Consider the following 16,302-nt stretch of genomic DNA (forward strand, 5'->3'; position numbering starts at 1 on the left):
CCCAAACTTCATCAACCCGAAAAGATCCCAAGTCTGGGATGGGGAGAAAGGAAAGAGGGTGGAAGCAAAGGTGCGCGACAGGCTGGATACCAACTAGAGGGTGGGTGTTGGCATGGGAATGTTTTTTTCTTTTGCCCTAGAAATTGCTTCCCCATGCGGGCCCCACTCTCTCCCATTTCCCCCGCCTCCCTGCTTTCTTTTTCTTCAATTCTAGTGAACCTAGAAGGAAAACGAGTGCTGCTCTGAGTCACTCAGCGAGCCAGTGCTGTGGCCCGAAGTTGGGATCAGGGTCGAGGGGTGGGGGACCATTTGGATGGGATCCCAATTCTAGAGGTTGAGGATGACAGCAAAGGACCTGGGGAAGGGTCAGAAGCTGTCCCTGGTCCGAGACACCTGATTTGTCCGGGACAAGGCAGTGGGGGAGGGGAAGGGAAGAGGGGATGCTCGGCCGGGACGTGTCGCGGCAGGGGGTAGAGGATGAGGAGGCGGTCTGGGACCCCGACTCATATCTTTGGGGTGAGCACGAGGATATGGTGTAGGGAAGAGGACGAGTGAGCAGCGCCTGGCTCTAGGGTCGGAGGGAGCCTGATCGTCCTGAGAGCCTTACCTTCGCAGTTTGAGATTAGGGAAGTTCGGGGCCTGAGAAGGTGGGCACGATGCTGGAGCTGGGAATCCTTCCTTGGAGCCCCTGGACCGAGTTGCGCTGCGCCTACAGCAACAGGTAGCCCCGAGGGATGGATGGAGGCCCCGGCCGAACCCCGAGCTGGCCTTTGTCCTGCCAATTAGAGGGTTCTACAGAGGGACAGCGTGGGTGGGGGTAGGTGGGGAAGGGTGGGTGAGGAGAATTTCCTAACACTTGGAGCCCCTTAGAGTTGTTCTGTGTGTTGGGTGGAGGAGGGTGAATCCGAGAGGACGAAGGAGGATGAAGAGCCTATCCTGCGCCCCACCTCTGATTGTGTAAGCGCCTTTATCTAGGGTTGACCCCCTACCCTTTGCATTTTGTCTCTTGGGATGACGAAAAACGGGCAGAAACTCGATGCCCAAGTGAGTGGTTCACATTGATTGGCAGGGAAAGTGCAAACAAAGAGGTGCATCTCCGGGAAACAATGATTTTGGAGATCCCCTGCCCACCGCCCCAGACTTGTGCGCGGTGCGGAGGGGGCCAGGGCTGGCATCTCCCGGGAAAAGTTTCGAGCCAGGCAGTGGGAGGAGACGGTCCGGGCAGAGTTGCGATGAACTGGGGACCGAGCAGCCCCAGCTCGCCTCGGAGGTTCCCGAGCCGGGCGGGAGATGCGGGGAGAGGGAGGGGGCGGGGAGGGAGGGGGGAGGGAGAGAGGAAGAAGGGGTGAGAGGGAGAAACCTGCCGCCGCTCGCCGCCTCTTTGTCTGCTCCGGGACTTGGAACAAAAGGGGGAACTCTGATGAACTCTCTTTCCTCCTCTCTCCCCGGACGCCAGGGTATCTCCCTCTCGCAACTTTGCCGCCGCGACTTTCTCTGCTGTCAGGCCAGGAAAAAGTGTCCAAACGCCTCGCGGACTGCAGCGGGGGAAATGTCCCTTAAAAGTGCGACGAAGTGGGGAAGAAGGTGAGTGGGGACTGTTGTCCTGTTTACCTCTCTCCCCTCAACTCGCCCCGCTCCCCGCCCTTCGGAGGGCAGAGGAGTAGCTCAGTGGCAAAGTTTGGCTGGTAAATTGTACCTCCTTTCCCCATTCCCCTCCCTTTTGTTCTTTAAAGAACTCGCGCAATTGTTTCATTTGTTTATTTTTAATAGGCAAAAGCCAAGTAGGCATTTATCTCATGTGCTTCTTTATATGAGGGGCTGGGGGGATGGGGAGGAGGGTATCAAAAGGGTGGGGTGAGGGAGTACTGCCTCGCTTTCTTCCAGCTGCACTCTTGTAGGGATGAATATGCAGAAATTGAGAGGGGCAAGTCCAGCCTCGTCCCCACCCTAACCCTGACTTTGGTCATGCAAAAGAAAGCGATATGGATATGGGGGTCGTTTGTATAAGTTAGCTGTCTGCAGAGCGCTCTGTAGATACCACGCACAATATAAAAACGGTGCAACAATGGAAGGAAGAAAGGTTTGGGTTGGAGGGGATTGGACCCTTGTGTTAGCGGTCAAGGAGAGGTTTACAACAAACAGATCTAAAAGTTCAGAAAGTTTTCTTCGGGGCTGAGAGGGGTGGAGGAAGCCACAGGTTCCAGACTGTCAGAGATGCAGGGATGGAGGGGATGGGGCCTGGACCACTAGTTAGAGCCATCCCGTTCGCCCCTTTCAATTTCACGATCCACCCGGAATAACCCAGGCTATCCTTGGGATCCGTCCTCACCTCTCTCACTTTCCATCACCCCCGCCCCCAACCCCATTTCAACGTGTTTGAATAGAAAGCAGAACGTGAGCCCCAGAAGCTCCTCTGACCCAGCCTTCCGCCCCGCCTTTTGTGTTTTAACCTTTTGTTTCTATCTGCCACGCCCGCCCAAAAGAGGGATGGCTGTTACTGCTTCTGCGGGGTGAAGAGGCAGCGCAGACCACTCCGTCTTCATAGGCTAAAGAAGACGCCCTAACTTTGTTTCCTAAGTAGCTTAACTTCGGAATGTTTCTAGGTTGGGTCATGCTCGAATGAGGGGAACACTCAACACCTAGTAAACATTGCCAGTTTAGGTACAATTTCTCCCATCGCTTTTCCATTTTATACAGGAGTTGTTTATCCCATACTGTCAATTGGTTTGTAGAAAAAGCATTTTGGGGGCCGGGCGCGGTGGCTCACTGTAATCCCAGCACTTTGGGAGGCCGAGACGGGTGGATCTCTTGAGGTCAGGAGTTCGAGACCAGCCTGGCCAACATGGCGAAACCCCTTCTCCGCTAACAATACAAAAATTAGCTGGGCGTAGCGGTGCGTGCCTATAGTCCCGGCTACTTGGGAGGCTGAGGCAGGAGAATCGCTTGAATCCAGGAGGCTGAGGTTGCAATGAGCTGAGATCATGCCATTGCACTCCAGCCTGGGTGACAGAGCCAGGCTCTGTCTCAAAAAAAAAAAAAAAAAAAAAAAAGGAAAAGCATTTTGGAGACTGAAGTTGGGGGGTTTGTTGAAAGTGGGCAAATGTATGCGCTATCTGAGGTGATATATAAATATTAGGAATATGCAGAATAGGCTTTTGGAATTCTACATGCAGAATAACCTAAAGATTATTATCTTCAGGTATGTTTTGTGAGATCATTTCTAATGCCAAGATAGTTTATTGCCTTCTCCACTTTCTTCTCTCGTATATTCCCAAGTGCTAGAGGCTTTCCTCACTCCCTTGGACTTACTTTTGACGAGACAAATGAAACATCAAACTGCATGCACTGTCAATAACTTGAGGAAACACCCAAACATTGTCTTTTAGCTTCTTCAACTTTTGATTCTGTATATAGTAGTTACTATTGAAGACTTGTACCTAGAAATGATTCAACTGCTAGAACTACGTAGTTTTGAGTTTTCGTATCAAAGACTGAAATATATTATTGCAACAATTACTTCCTTTTAGAAAGTGAGGAGGCAGAATAACTTGGAAGCTAACTTTAATTAATTTCAATTGTATAGGTGTAATTACTATTATCAGCATCTATAAAGCATCATGCATTTGCTGGAGTACTTCCTAGCACTGACCTCCTTCCTTCTGCGTTGTTCTTACTGGATCTTTCTATCAGCCAACAATATGGAAGTACCAATACAAGGTCAAATCATTCCTGGATTCATCTGGAGTTACTTAACAGTTAAATCATTGGAAGTTTTGGTGATACCTTTTCTATATGGATTACAATTTGATCTCTGGGAATTCTCCACCGTAAAAAAGGTATGTTGCTTTTTAGATACTCTATGAGGACTTCATTTTTGGTCTGGGGTTTATACCTAGAGATTTGACTAGTTATTTTGAGCGGCTGTGTGATCAGAGTGATTTATGACTTTGGACTTCCTTGTTTTAAACTGTTTTCTGTAGATCCTTTCTTATTTAGGATGATGATTTGGGTACTTGTGATGGAATTTTATTAATTTTACCATGTGTTCTTCAAGATTAGCACACATAATGAATGCAGATTTTATGGTCACTAAGGAAATTTTGTAATGTTGATGCATCCAGTAGGCAAATATCCTACTTTATGATTGATTTGCTTCTTAAATATCGCAGTAGATATTTGTAAGTTCTGTGTTAGCAGAGCTTATGTGGTTTGCGTTACCATTATTTTTCTTCATTTTGACACTTCATTTTGGTAAACAAAATCCAAAAATGGCCCAAAATAAATGTCTAAAGACTGGGAGTCAATATAAAATTGACTCCAAATGAAAACCTTGAGTTTGTAATAAGTTATCTCAAAATGAAAACCTTGAGTTTGTAATAACAGAGCCCGTAAATTTGTTTGATCTTTATGGTGTACATCAAGTTTTTATAGTGGTCATAAGAGTCTTCTATTCCTTCTTTTAAGTCTTACAATTAGTTTTTGTTCACCTCTGTGAGAAAGTAGTTAAAAATTCACATAACTACTGTTGGTAATATAAAAAGTTAATTTTGATACGGTATTTACAATCCTTGTTTAAGTGACTTTGCGATGGAAAGTAAGAACTTTCTTTCTGTGGTCTGGTCAAATAAATTAACTGGGAATTGGAAATATTTTTATCTTGTTATGAGTAAAAAAGTAACATTACAATTTGCTTCTTTCTAGTTGTGTAAACATAAATAAGCTACTTAACCTTCCTGGGCTTCTGTTTATTACCAATAAAATGAAGGTTAAGTTAAATAACTTAAAAGATTTTTCAAATCTTTTAAGATTCTATGATTTGTTGCTTGCTTCTATAAATAAGATACATCCTCTCTTGTAAAGTTTCTTTTACATCATTGAACAATAGAGTTAACGGCATAATAAACTTTTTTTTTTTTTTTGAGACGGAGTCTCGCTCTTGTTGCCCAGCCTGAAGTGCAGTGGTGCAATCTCGGCTCACTGCAACCTCTGCCTCCCAGGTTGAAGGAATTCTTCTGCCTCAGCCTCCTGAGTAGCTGGGATTATAGGTGCCCACCACCATGCCTGGCTATTTTTTGTACTTTTAGTAGAAACCGGGTTTTGCCATGTTGGCCAGGCTGGTCTCAAACTCCTGACCTCAGGTGATCTGCCCGCCTCGGCCTCCCAAAGTGCTGGGATTACAGGCGTGAGCCATGTGCCTGGCCTCGGCATGATAAACTTAATGAGAATTAATTACAATTATTTTGTTTGACTGCTTAGCTCAGATAGGATTAGTTCAAGAAACATGCTTTAAAATTTCTGTAAAGTATACTCTCAACTAAGTGTGCTGTATGGAAATTTCAGATTTCCTTAAACGTTCTCAATAAAAGTTTATCTGCTGGAATATTATTTTGGAGGTGGAAAGTACAGTATTACTTCCCGACAAGGGTTTTACCTACAAATATCTGAAGTGAATATGTTTGAATTTGTTATAATGGCCACCCAGAGTTGAGATCAGAGATTTAGAAAGAGACTTTGGAGTAAAACAGACCTGAGTTCGAATCATAGCCTAGGCAATTACTAACTATGATACCTCCTCCAGGTTACTGGATTTTCATGGCTCCTAATATCCTCATTTGCAATGTGTGTATCCTAACACTTATCTCATAGGGTTGTTGTCATGTTTTTTTAAAAAGCATAGATGTAGGAAAAAACAGGGCTAGGCATCTGTAAACGTAATAAAAAGTACTGTTACTTGCTTTCATAATGACTTAGTGATGTTTTAATACTTCAAACTTCCTTTGTTGTCTGCCTTACAAGTTTCAAGCCACATTAACCAAATATTCACTGAAATATTCAAAGTCAATTTGGACAGAACTTTGTATGTGTTTAAATGTTTTTCTGTAAAACTATATTTAATTCAAATCTTATATCCAGTTGAATGCAGATAAATTTACTCCAACAAGCATTTATTAAGTTGTACTATGCATGAGTATATTTCTGAAGGTCATGGCTCACCTTGGAGTATGTGACCCTTACATTTTCTAACTGAAATATCTGTAGATTGAGATAATAGTGACTTTCTATAATTGGCTTACTGAAATTCTCTATTTTCAGTGCTATCAATGATTTAGATATGGTTTAAAAACTCGTGTTTATTCACTTTTCAGCTAAAATATAAAGTGATGACTCAGTGGTTTCTTGATGTGGAAATCAAGAACTGTAGCACATTTTCTATTACTAATTTTATAGAATGGTCTTTAGTTAAATAAAAAACTTATAGTTAATATACATAGCACTTAGAAGCATGGCATTTCATTTTGAAATGAAGTCTCAAGTCATGGATTTTCATTTTCTAGGTCTGTAATATAGCAATATGCATTGCCTTCTGAGTGATTATTTAGTTCAAGGAAGAGTATATTCATTTTATCTTTAGGAAGTTTCAGGTAGGAATGTTAAGGTATTACTTCTCATTTGTAATTTACTTGCAGATATTTGCCTAGATATAATAATGTTAAGAATAAAAATATGGAATTAATCAGTATTAAAATAGGAAAAGATCCTTTTTAAAATATGTTTCCGAAATTTTCTGTTTGTTGAAAGCATTCATTTTAATTAGCAGATTATGCATCATCAGTATAGCAACTACTAATATAATACTTTGTAATTACAGCGTTTAAAATAATACATTCATTTAAAAATGTCTATATATTGTTAATGTTTGAAGTGATAACCAAATATACTTAAAAACTTTACTATAGATATCAGATTTTATAGTCTTGGTTATTTAAAACTGCCCATTCACTTGGATCAGTTTGAATTACTGAACCTAGAACAGTCCACCATGGTGTTCACAATAAACTTACACAGAAAGAAAACCTAAATATTCAGCTATGCCTTCTAAAAATAATGAATATAATGCATGCTAAGCATCTCATAAGTAAATCAAAAGCATTTATTTAACTTTGTTTTTTTTTTTTTTTTTTTGAGACGGAGTTTTGCTTTGTTGCCCAGGCTGGAGTGCAATGGTGCCATCTTGGCTCACCGCAACCTCTGCCTTCCGGGTTCAAGTGATTTTCCTGCCTCAGCCTCCTGAGTAGCTGGGCTTACAGGCATGCACCACCATGCCAGGCTAATTTTTGTGTTTTTAGTGTGTTTCTCCATGTTGGTCAGGCTGGTCTCAAACCCCCTACCTTAGGTGATCCACCCGCCTCGGCCTCCTAAACTGCTGGTATTACAGGCGTGAGCCACTGTGCCCGGCCTTAACTTTGGCTTTTATATTAAGTCAAGGAGGTGCATATTTAGTTGTATTCTGAGAACCATTTCTACTCATTTATTTGCTATAAGTTTCTTTTGGTACTTATTTGTGTTCCCAAATTTACTTTGATTTCTCCTTTGTGGCTTCAAATTTGCTGATTTTTTTTTTTGAGTTGGAGCCTCACTCTGTTACCCAGGCTGGAGTGCAGTGGCGCAATCTCAGTTCACTGCAACCTCCGCCTCCCAGGTTCAAGCGATTCGCCTGCCTCAGCCTCCCGAGTAGGAGTAGCTAGGACTACAGGTGCCTGCCACCAGGCCTGGCTAATTTTTTTGTATTTTTAGTAGAGATAGGGTTTCACCATATTGGCCAGGCTGGTTTTGAACTCCTGACCTTGTGATCCACCTACCTTGGTCTCCCAGTGTGCTGGGATTACAGGCATGAGCCACCGTGCCCAGCCAAATTTGCTAATTTTAAAATTTCGTCCATTTCTAAGAACTTTGATTATAGTTCTGCCCATTATTGTTAAAGGTATTTAGAAGTATGTTTTTTATGAATCTAGAAAGCCTACTTGGTTCATTTTTTTTCTCATTCATTCTTTTAAGTAATACTTATTTAGTACTTTCTTATGCCAGGCATTGTTTTAACCATCAAGGAGACAGAAAAGAACAAAATTAATTCAAGTCCCTGCAGGCTTAGAGCTTTTACTAGTGACGGTAAAATATATGTTTAAAAGGAGCAACTATTACTATTGAGAAGAATAAAGCAGAAAGGAGGAATAAAGAGTAGAAGGGGAGAGAGTTGCAAACTTCAGATGGATAGTGGGGGATGACCTCATGGAGAAGGTGACATGTGAGGATGAATTTGAAGAAAGTGAGGGAATGGCCTACGTGATGCTCAGGAGAAGAGTGTGCAGGCAGAGGAAACGACAAGTGTCTGATGTATTCAGAGAAAGCAAGGAGGGTGCAGTGGCTGGAGTAGAGTGAGCAATGGGGACAGTGGTAGGAGAGGAAAGAGGAATATGGTGGGTAGGTGCCAAGGAGCCTTGAAGGCCATGGTAAAGGCTTAGGATTTTATACCGAGGGATGTGGGATGTTATTGAAACGTTTTAAAGGATGAATGCTCTGCTGTAACAGGATAACTCTGGCTGGTGGGTTGAGACCAGGTGAAAGGAGTGGGCAGGGGCAGAAACAGGGACACCATTTAGGAAGCTGTTTCGGTTATCCCAATGAGAGGTGATATTGACTTGGTAACAGGGTAAAAGTAATATAGAGGTAGTGAAAAGGAGTTGAAGTCTGAATATATTTTGGTATTAAAGTTTTTCTGGTGGGTTGGATGGGAAGTATGAGACAAAGAGAGGAGTGGAGTATGAGTCTGAGATTTTTGTCCTGAACTCCCAGAAGGACCAGATAGCTAATAACTGAGATGAGAATCAGGCTTGGGGCATAGGATACCAGGAGTTCAGTTTGGGTGCAATTAAAAAAATTTTTTTTTTTTTGAGATGGAGTCTCGCTCTGTTGCCCAGGCTGGAGTGCAGTGGCACCATCTTGGTTCACTGCAACCTCTGCCACCCAGATTCCAGTGATTCTCCTGCCTCAGTCTCCTGTATAGCTGGGATTACAGGCACCTGCCACCAAGCCTGGCTAATTTTTCTTTGTTATTAGAGATGGGGTTTCACCATGTTGAACAGGCTGGTCTTGAACTCCTGACCTTAGGTGATCCACCCGACTTGGCCTCCCAAAGTGCTGGGATTACAGGCATGAGCCACCGCACCTGGCCAAAATTAAGATACTTTTTAAGCATTCAGGCAATTTGATAAACAGGTCTGGTTTTCAGAGAAGCGTAGAGACAGATTTGTGAGTTGTAAGAAATTAAGTGCTATTTAAAGCCAGGAGACTGGCTGGAATTACCTAGGAGTGAGTATAGAAAGACAAGAGGTCTAGGTACTGAGCTTTAAGGTCTTCCAGATTTAGAAGTGGGCAGGAAGCAGTAATAATGAAAAGGGAGTTCCGCTGGGGTGAAAGCCCAGGGAAGGAAGTGTTTCCAGGAGGAAGGCAAGACCATCTGTGTCAAGTGTTGCTGAAGGATGAAGATGAGAACTGAGAATAGATCTGTGGGTTTAGGCATTTTGGAGGTCAGTGCTCACTGGGAGTCTTCACTAGAGCCGTTTCAACAGAATGGAGAGATCACATCTTTTTCCTACATCGTGTGGTCCATTAAATACCTTTAAAAAATCCCATCTATTCAAACTAAAATTTGTCAGTACTTTATAATTGATAAAAATACTTTCACATATATTATCTTACTTAAGCCTCATTAGTAGTCTAAGAGAGATGGGATAATATCTGTGTTTACCTCACAGAAGAAGAAATCGAGACTCAGAAGTAACATGACTTATACAGAGTCGCACACATATAAGGTAGAACTGCCTTTTAACTTGAAACCCTTTGCCTTTCACAGTAGGGGAGATAGCAGTAATGAAATCAATTCCAATATTATTTGATAGAGGTGATAATGGTGGTGTATACAAAGCATAGAATTAAAGTAGAGGAGGGAGTGATTGTTTATCGGGTAAGGGAAGACTTTCTTGAGTTGGGATTTAAAAGATACGTAGCATTTTGAGAGACAGTCAAAGAAAGGAATGTTTTAGGCTTGGAAACCGTGGTGTGCAGAAACATGGAGGGATGAACCAATATGGAATCTGTAATGTGTTTGGGATGTTCCAGCCATTTCATACCTACTGACCCTGCAGGGGAGTAGGTGGGAGCTAGGCTGAGTGACAAGTGCTAGTTCACATTACAATTAAAAAAGGGTTTTTTTTTCTTTCTTTCTTTCTTTTTGAGAAAAAAATCTTCTCCTTTCTGCTTTATTCTTCTCAATAGTGTTAATAGTTGCTCCTTTTAAACATATTTTACCGTCCCTAGTAAAAGCTGTAAGCCTGCAGGGACTTGAATTAATTTTGTTCTTTTCTGTCTCCTTGATGGTTAAAACAATGCCTGGCACATGCACACAGAAAGTACCAAATAAGTATTACTTAAAAGAATGAATGAGAAAAAAAATGGACCAAGTAGGATTTCTAGATTCACAATCTAGAATCGAGCCACCTTGCCCGGCCAAATATTTGTCTTTAATACACACACGTGCAAACTCTGTTGCCCAGGCTGGAGTGCAGTGGCATGATCTCAGCTCACTGCAACCTCCACCTCCCTGGTTCAAGCGATTCTCCTGCCTTAGCCTCCCAAGTAGCTGGGATTACAGGCGCTTGCCACCATGCCCAGCTAATTTTTCCATTTTTAGTAGAGATGAGGTTTCACTATGTTGGCCAGGCTGGTCTTGAACTCCTGACCTCGTGATCCACCCACCTCGGCCTCCCAAAGTGCTGGGATTACAGGCATGAGCCACCGTGCCCGGCCAGTTTTTGTTTTGTTTTGTTTTGTTTTTTTTGAGACAGAGTCTCACTCTGTCACCCAGGCTGAAGTGAAATGGTGTGATCTCAGCTCACTGCAACCTCAGCCTCCCAGGTTCAAGCAATTCTCCTGCTTCAGCCTCCTGAATAGCTGGGACTGCAGGCACCCACCACCACGCCCAGCTGGTTTTCTGTATTTTTTATTAGAGATGGTGTTAGCCAGGATGGTCTTGATCTCTTGACCTTGTGATCCGCCTGCCTTGGCCTCCCAAAGTGCTGGGATTATAGGCGTGAGTCACCGCTCCCTGCCACGCCTGGCTAATTTTTGTATTTTTAGTAAAGACAAGGTTTTGCCATGTTGGCCAGGCTGGTCTTGAACCCCTGACCTCAGGTGTTCTGCCTGCCTGGGCCTCCCAAAGGGCTAGGATTACAGGCCTGAGCCACCACTCCCGGCCTAAAATGGAATTTTAACAGCACAATTCTATGTACCATTTTAATGTACCTCAGAGCCCAAAAGTTATAAACCTAATTAGAAATGTTTGAACGTAAGTACATTACCACACATTTTTCTTTTTTTTTTTTTTTTGAGACAGAGTCTTGCCCAGGCTGTAATGCAGTGGCACGAATCTCGGCTCACTGCAACCTCCATCTCCTGGGCTCAAGAGATTCTCCTGCCTTTTTTTTTTTGTTTTTTTTTTTTGTTTTATTTTTAGTAGAGACAGGGTTTCACCATGTTGGCCAGGCTGGTCTCAAATTCCTGACCTCAGGTAATCAGCCTACCTCGGCCTCCCAAAGTGCTGGGATTATGGGAGTGAGCCACTGTGCCCAGCCACAGATGCACATTTTCAAAACTCGATTTTTCCTCCAAAATTGTATGTGTGTCTGGATCGTATACCACTGAATAGGGTGACTCCATGTCTAGTTTATATCAATCAGGATGTATTTGGCCTCAAGTAAGAAAATAGTCAACTAACGGTGGCCTAAAAAGTAAGGATTTTTCCTTTCCTCTTCCCTTCCCTTCCCTTCACTCCCCTCCCCTGCCTTCCCCTCCCCTCCCCTCCCCTTCCCTCCCCTTCCCTTCCTTCCTTCCTTCTCTCTCTCTTTCTCTCTCTCTTTCTCTCTTTCATTTGTTCTTTATTTCGTTCTTTTTTTGTTTCACCTCGAAGGAATTCAGAGTAGAGCTGTTCCACGACTGGCTAATTTAGCAGATCAGTAACATCATGGTTCCTGGTCAGCTGGTAACCTGGACCTAGGAAAGAAAGGGTGAATGTTTGTCTTTTTTTTTTGAGTTAGAGTCTTGCTCTGTCCTGCCCAGGCTGGAGTGCAGTGGCATGAACTCAGCTCACTGCAGCCTCCGCCTCCTGGGTTCAAGTAATTTTCTGCCTCAGCCTCCTGAGTAGCTGGGGTTACAGGCACCCGCCACCACGCCCAGCTAATTTTTGTATTTTTAGTAGAGACAGGGTTTCACCATCTTGGCCAGGCTGATCTTGAACTCCTGACCTCGTGATCCACCCGCCTCAGCCTCCCAAAGTGCTGGGATTTCAGGCATGAGCCACCTTAAAGAATATTTGTCTTTAATACACACATGTGCACACACACGCACACGTTTAAGTATACAATTTGATGATTTTTGGTGTGGGGAGACTTACAGAATTGTACTACTTTCACCATTTCCAGAACTTTCTATCATTCCTTAAAGATCCCTTCTGTCCACTGTGATCAATTTCTATTCCCACCCACTGGTCACAGGAAACCACTAGTTTCTATCTCTATATACATCTACGTTTTCAGAACAGTTTATGGAGGTGGAATCTTACCATTAATGGCCTTTTTGTCTGGCTTCTTTTGCTCACCATAAAGTTTATGAGGTCAGTCTGTGTCATAGCATGTATCAGTAGTTTGATCCTTTTCATTGCTGTGTAGTGCTCCGTCATGTGGACACACCACATTTTGCCTGTCTAGTCACCAGGTGATGGATATGTGAGTTGTTTCCATTTTTGTAGCTACTATGAATAATACTTCTATGAGCATATGTGCATAACTGTTTGCATTGGCTGGGCATGGTGGCTCATGCCGGTAATCCTAGCACTTTGGGAGGCTGAGGCTCGTGGATTGCTTGAGCCCAGGAGTTCGAGACCAGCCTGGGCAACATGGTGAAACCTCATCTCTACCAAAAATACAATAAATTAGGTGGATGTGGTGGCACATGCCTGTAGTCCCAGCTATCCAGGAAGCTGCAGTGGGAGGGTTACCAGAGCCCGGGAGGTCGAGGCTGCAGTGAGCTGTGATGACGCCACTGCCCTCCAGCCTGGGCAACAGAATGATACTCTGTCTCAAAAAAAGAAAAAGTCTTTGTGTGGACACCTGTTTTTATTTCTCTTGGGTGTAGATACCTAGGAGTTGAATTGTGGATTGTATGGTAATTTATATTCAACTTCTTCTTTTCTTTTCTTTTCGAGATGGAGTTTCGCTCTTGTTGGCCAGGCTAGAGTGCAATGGTGCCATCTCCGCTCACTGCAACCTCTGCCTCCCGGGTTCAAGCCATTCCCCTGCCTCAGCCTCCCGAGTAGCTGGGATTACAGGCATCCGCCACCACGCCTGGCTCATTTTTTGTATTTTTAGTAGAGACAAGATTTCACTATTTTGGCCAGGCTGATCTTGAACTCCTGACCTCAGGTGATCCGCTCTCCTCAGCCTCCCAAAGTGCTGGGATTACAGGTGTGAGCCACCGCGCCCAGCCACAATCATGATTTTAGAAGTTACAAACTCTAATGGAAACAATCCACTCTGGTGGAAGTTAGGTTATTGAGGTATTCTATGACTAACATATTAGGAGTTTCTGAGGCCAGGCATGGTGGCCCATGTGTGTAATCCCAGCACTTTGGGAAGCTGAGGTGGGAGGATCACTTGAGGCCAGGAGTTCCAGAGCAGCCTGGGCAACCTAGTGATACCCCATCTCTACAAAATAAATAAATAAAAATTAAAAGAGTTTCTGAAACGTAACCTGTCCAAACAAATGGCAAAACAAGCACAGCTTTGCTAAGTGACTCCGTAGGCAGTTGCTAAGCCCCAGCATTCCTTTTCTGTGAGGCAACATGTAATTCTTCCAGCATCCCAGCAACAGTTTTTCATAATCTTGGTTAAGTGTAAGTTAACAGCCACCAAATCCTTGGCTTAAGATGTAGAAAGATATTTAGACAAGGTTAAGTGTTGGGCAACTTGGCAGCAACTTGGCAGCAACTTGAGAAAAATTATTTGGGCTTGGATGGAATAAAAAAAGACTGTATTTTCATAGTCTTACCTTATTCTTGTGTAAATGTATTTTATTGGGAGGTACACATGCATAAGGATAGGTAAATCTACTATGTGGGGGGATATTGATACGCTATCACACCCTCTCTTGGAAAATCCAGAACATGCGGGTCAATATGTTTATGATAAGTAGAGTTATATGGTCTTAAGCAATTCATGCTTAGAAGTCCCTGAATATCTGAAGCAAAAAGTTGTATAATTGGAATGCATGGATAGAGAATTCCAATAATTTATGCATAGCTTCAGATCGTTGTGGGGGGAAATAGTGTTTGAAATGGATTTCTGTGACACTTCTCTTAAATTAATGGGATGAGTTTCCATTTTTTCTTCAAATTTGAGTCGGTATCGTTACAGACTGTGATAGAACTTTGAAACTGTGGTTTTAATACTAATATTTTGGATTACATAGTGTCTTTTTTTTTTTTTTTTTCTTGAGACAAAATCACTGTGGCCTAGGCTGGACTGCAGTGGTGCGATTACAGTTCACTGCAGCCTCTACTTCCCTGGCTTAGGTGATTCTACCATCTCAGCCTCCCAGAGTAGCTGGGACTACAGGCATACACCACCATGCTCAGCTAATTTTTGTATTTTTTTGTAGAGATGCAGTTTCACCGTGTTGCCCAGGATGGTCGCGCACTCCTAGGCTCAAGCGACAGCAATCTGCCTGCTTCAGCTCTCAAAGTGCTGAGATTACAGGTGTGAGCTACCAAGCCAGGCCATGACTATTTTTTTTTAACCCAAACAACTCCAATAGTTCTCTCATTGTAGACTATTTCATTTTAGAAATAAGAAAAACCAAGAAGAGAAATTTAAGGTTTTTTTTTGAGACACAGTTTCGCTCTTGTCACCCAGGCTGGAGTACAGTGGCACAATCTTGGCTCACTGCAACCTCCGCCTCCTGAGTTCCAGCAATTCTCCTGCCTCGGCCTCCTGAGTAGCTGGGATTACAGGTGCCCACTACCATGGCTGTCTAATTTTTATAATTTTAGTAGAGATAGGGTTTCGCCATGTTGGCCAGGCTAGTCTCGAACTCTGACCTCAGGTGATCCACCCACCTTGGCCTCGCAAAGTGCTGGGATTACAGGTGTGAGCCACCATGTCTGGCCAAGGTTCTTAATTACTGGTGTTACTGAATATGAAGTATACATCTTAAAATTTATAGTTCAGTATTCTATTTCTCAGAGAAGTGGTAGAGAAGTAGTAACCATTACAGAAGTACTTGTGCAGCAGTATCTTATGCATCATCTTATTTGACTCTCATTGGAATTCCATATAATAGCTGTTAGTATCATTCTCATTCTATAGGTGAAGAAATTGGGGTTCAGAGAACTGTCCAGTTCAAGTTATCAAACTAGTAAATTGCACAATGCAACTCTTTTGACTTTGCACTAGATATTACGGATCAGTAACGTAAACCAGGAAGAGAGAATGTTTCCTTGAGTGCTCCCACTCATCCTGATAATTTTTCTAGTTTCACCATGAGACTTACTCTTATTCTGCAAATACTGTGACTATATCTTGAGACCCAAACATTTAATGAGGCTTAAAAAGAGGATGGTCTACTCTGCCGGTGTTTTTAGATTTCAGAGGGAGAGATTGCGTTGCAGCAGCAGTTGAGAAGCCAGCATGGTGGTGAAATTCATCTGTGTTCAAGAGTTTTACTTGTCAGATTTTAATGGATGGCATCATTATCTCTATGGAACTCCCAAAAGATGATACATGGAAATATTCATAGAATCCCCATTCTGCAGCAAAAGAAAAATGATTTTCAGGTCATCCTTTCATCTCCTCTCTTCTTCAAGTCAGATGTCCAAGAAAGTCTGAGCAGACTCATAATTCCTGAATTGAAAACCCTGAATTGAAGATTTCCCTGTGGCTTGCACCGTGCTTTGTCTCTGCGTTTAGGCCTCTCTCTCCCTTTCTATATGTATGAGAGAAAAGAAACTCTATGCAATGACGTGCTCTTTATTCATAGCTCTAGCTCTTATTCTGCTCTGTCTACTTTGGTGAGTAGCTGCTTTGGACTGTGATGACCCTCTGGGGGCTCTACTTGCTCTTTTCTTTGTTGTTGTTGTTGTTGTTCTAGAGACAGAGTCTTGCTCTGTCACCCAGACTGCATTCTGTCATGAGTGCAGTGGTGCGATCATAACTCACTGCAGCCTCGGACTCCTGGATTCAAGCGATCTTCCCACCTCAGTCTCCTGAGTAGCTGGGACTGAGGTGCATGCCACCATGCCTGGCTAATTATTTTTTATTTTTTGTAGAGACAAGGTCTGGCTCTTTCACTCAGGCTGGTCTGGAACTCCCAAGCTGAAGCAATCCTTCTGTCTTGGCCTCCCAAAGTGTTGGGATT

The 16,302-nt window shown here is 43.1% G+C and overlaps 1 protein-coding gene across 21 annotated transcripts in view; it reads left to right on the forward strand.

Moving 5' to 3' along the window:
• The first annotated feature begins 663 nt into the window (after positions 1–663).
• LOC126953309 (uncharacterized) overlaps positions 664–16,302 on the forward strand; it is a 598,727-nt gene continuing 583,088 nt past the window's right edge. For 19 of the 21 annotated variants that reach the window (XR_007725194.1, XR_007725196.1, XR_007725190.1 and 16 more), the window contains exons 1-2: positions 1,342–1,584; positions 3,584–3,836. The gene's annotated coding sequence lies outside the window, so the exon portion shown is untranslated. Of the gene's footprint in view, positions 722–1,341; positions 1,585–3,583; positions 3,837–16,302 lie in introns of those variants that run through there. The other 2 variants (XR_007725197.1, XR_007725199.1) reach the window with 2 other exon arrangements.

The sequence above is a fragment of the Macaca thibetana genome, chromosome 4 (assembly GCF_024542745.1).
Source record: "Macaca thibetana thibetana isolate TM-01 chromosome 4, ASM2454274v1, whole genome shotgun sequence".
NCBI lineage: Eukaryota > Metazoa > Chordata > Mammalia > Primates > Cercopithecidae > Macaca > Macaca thibetana.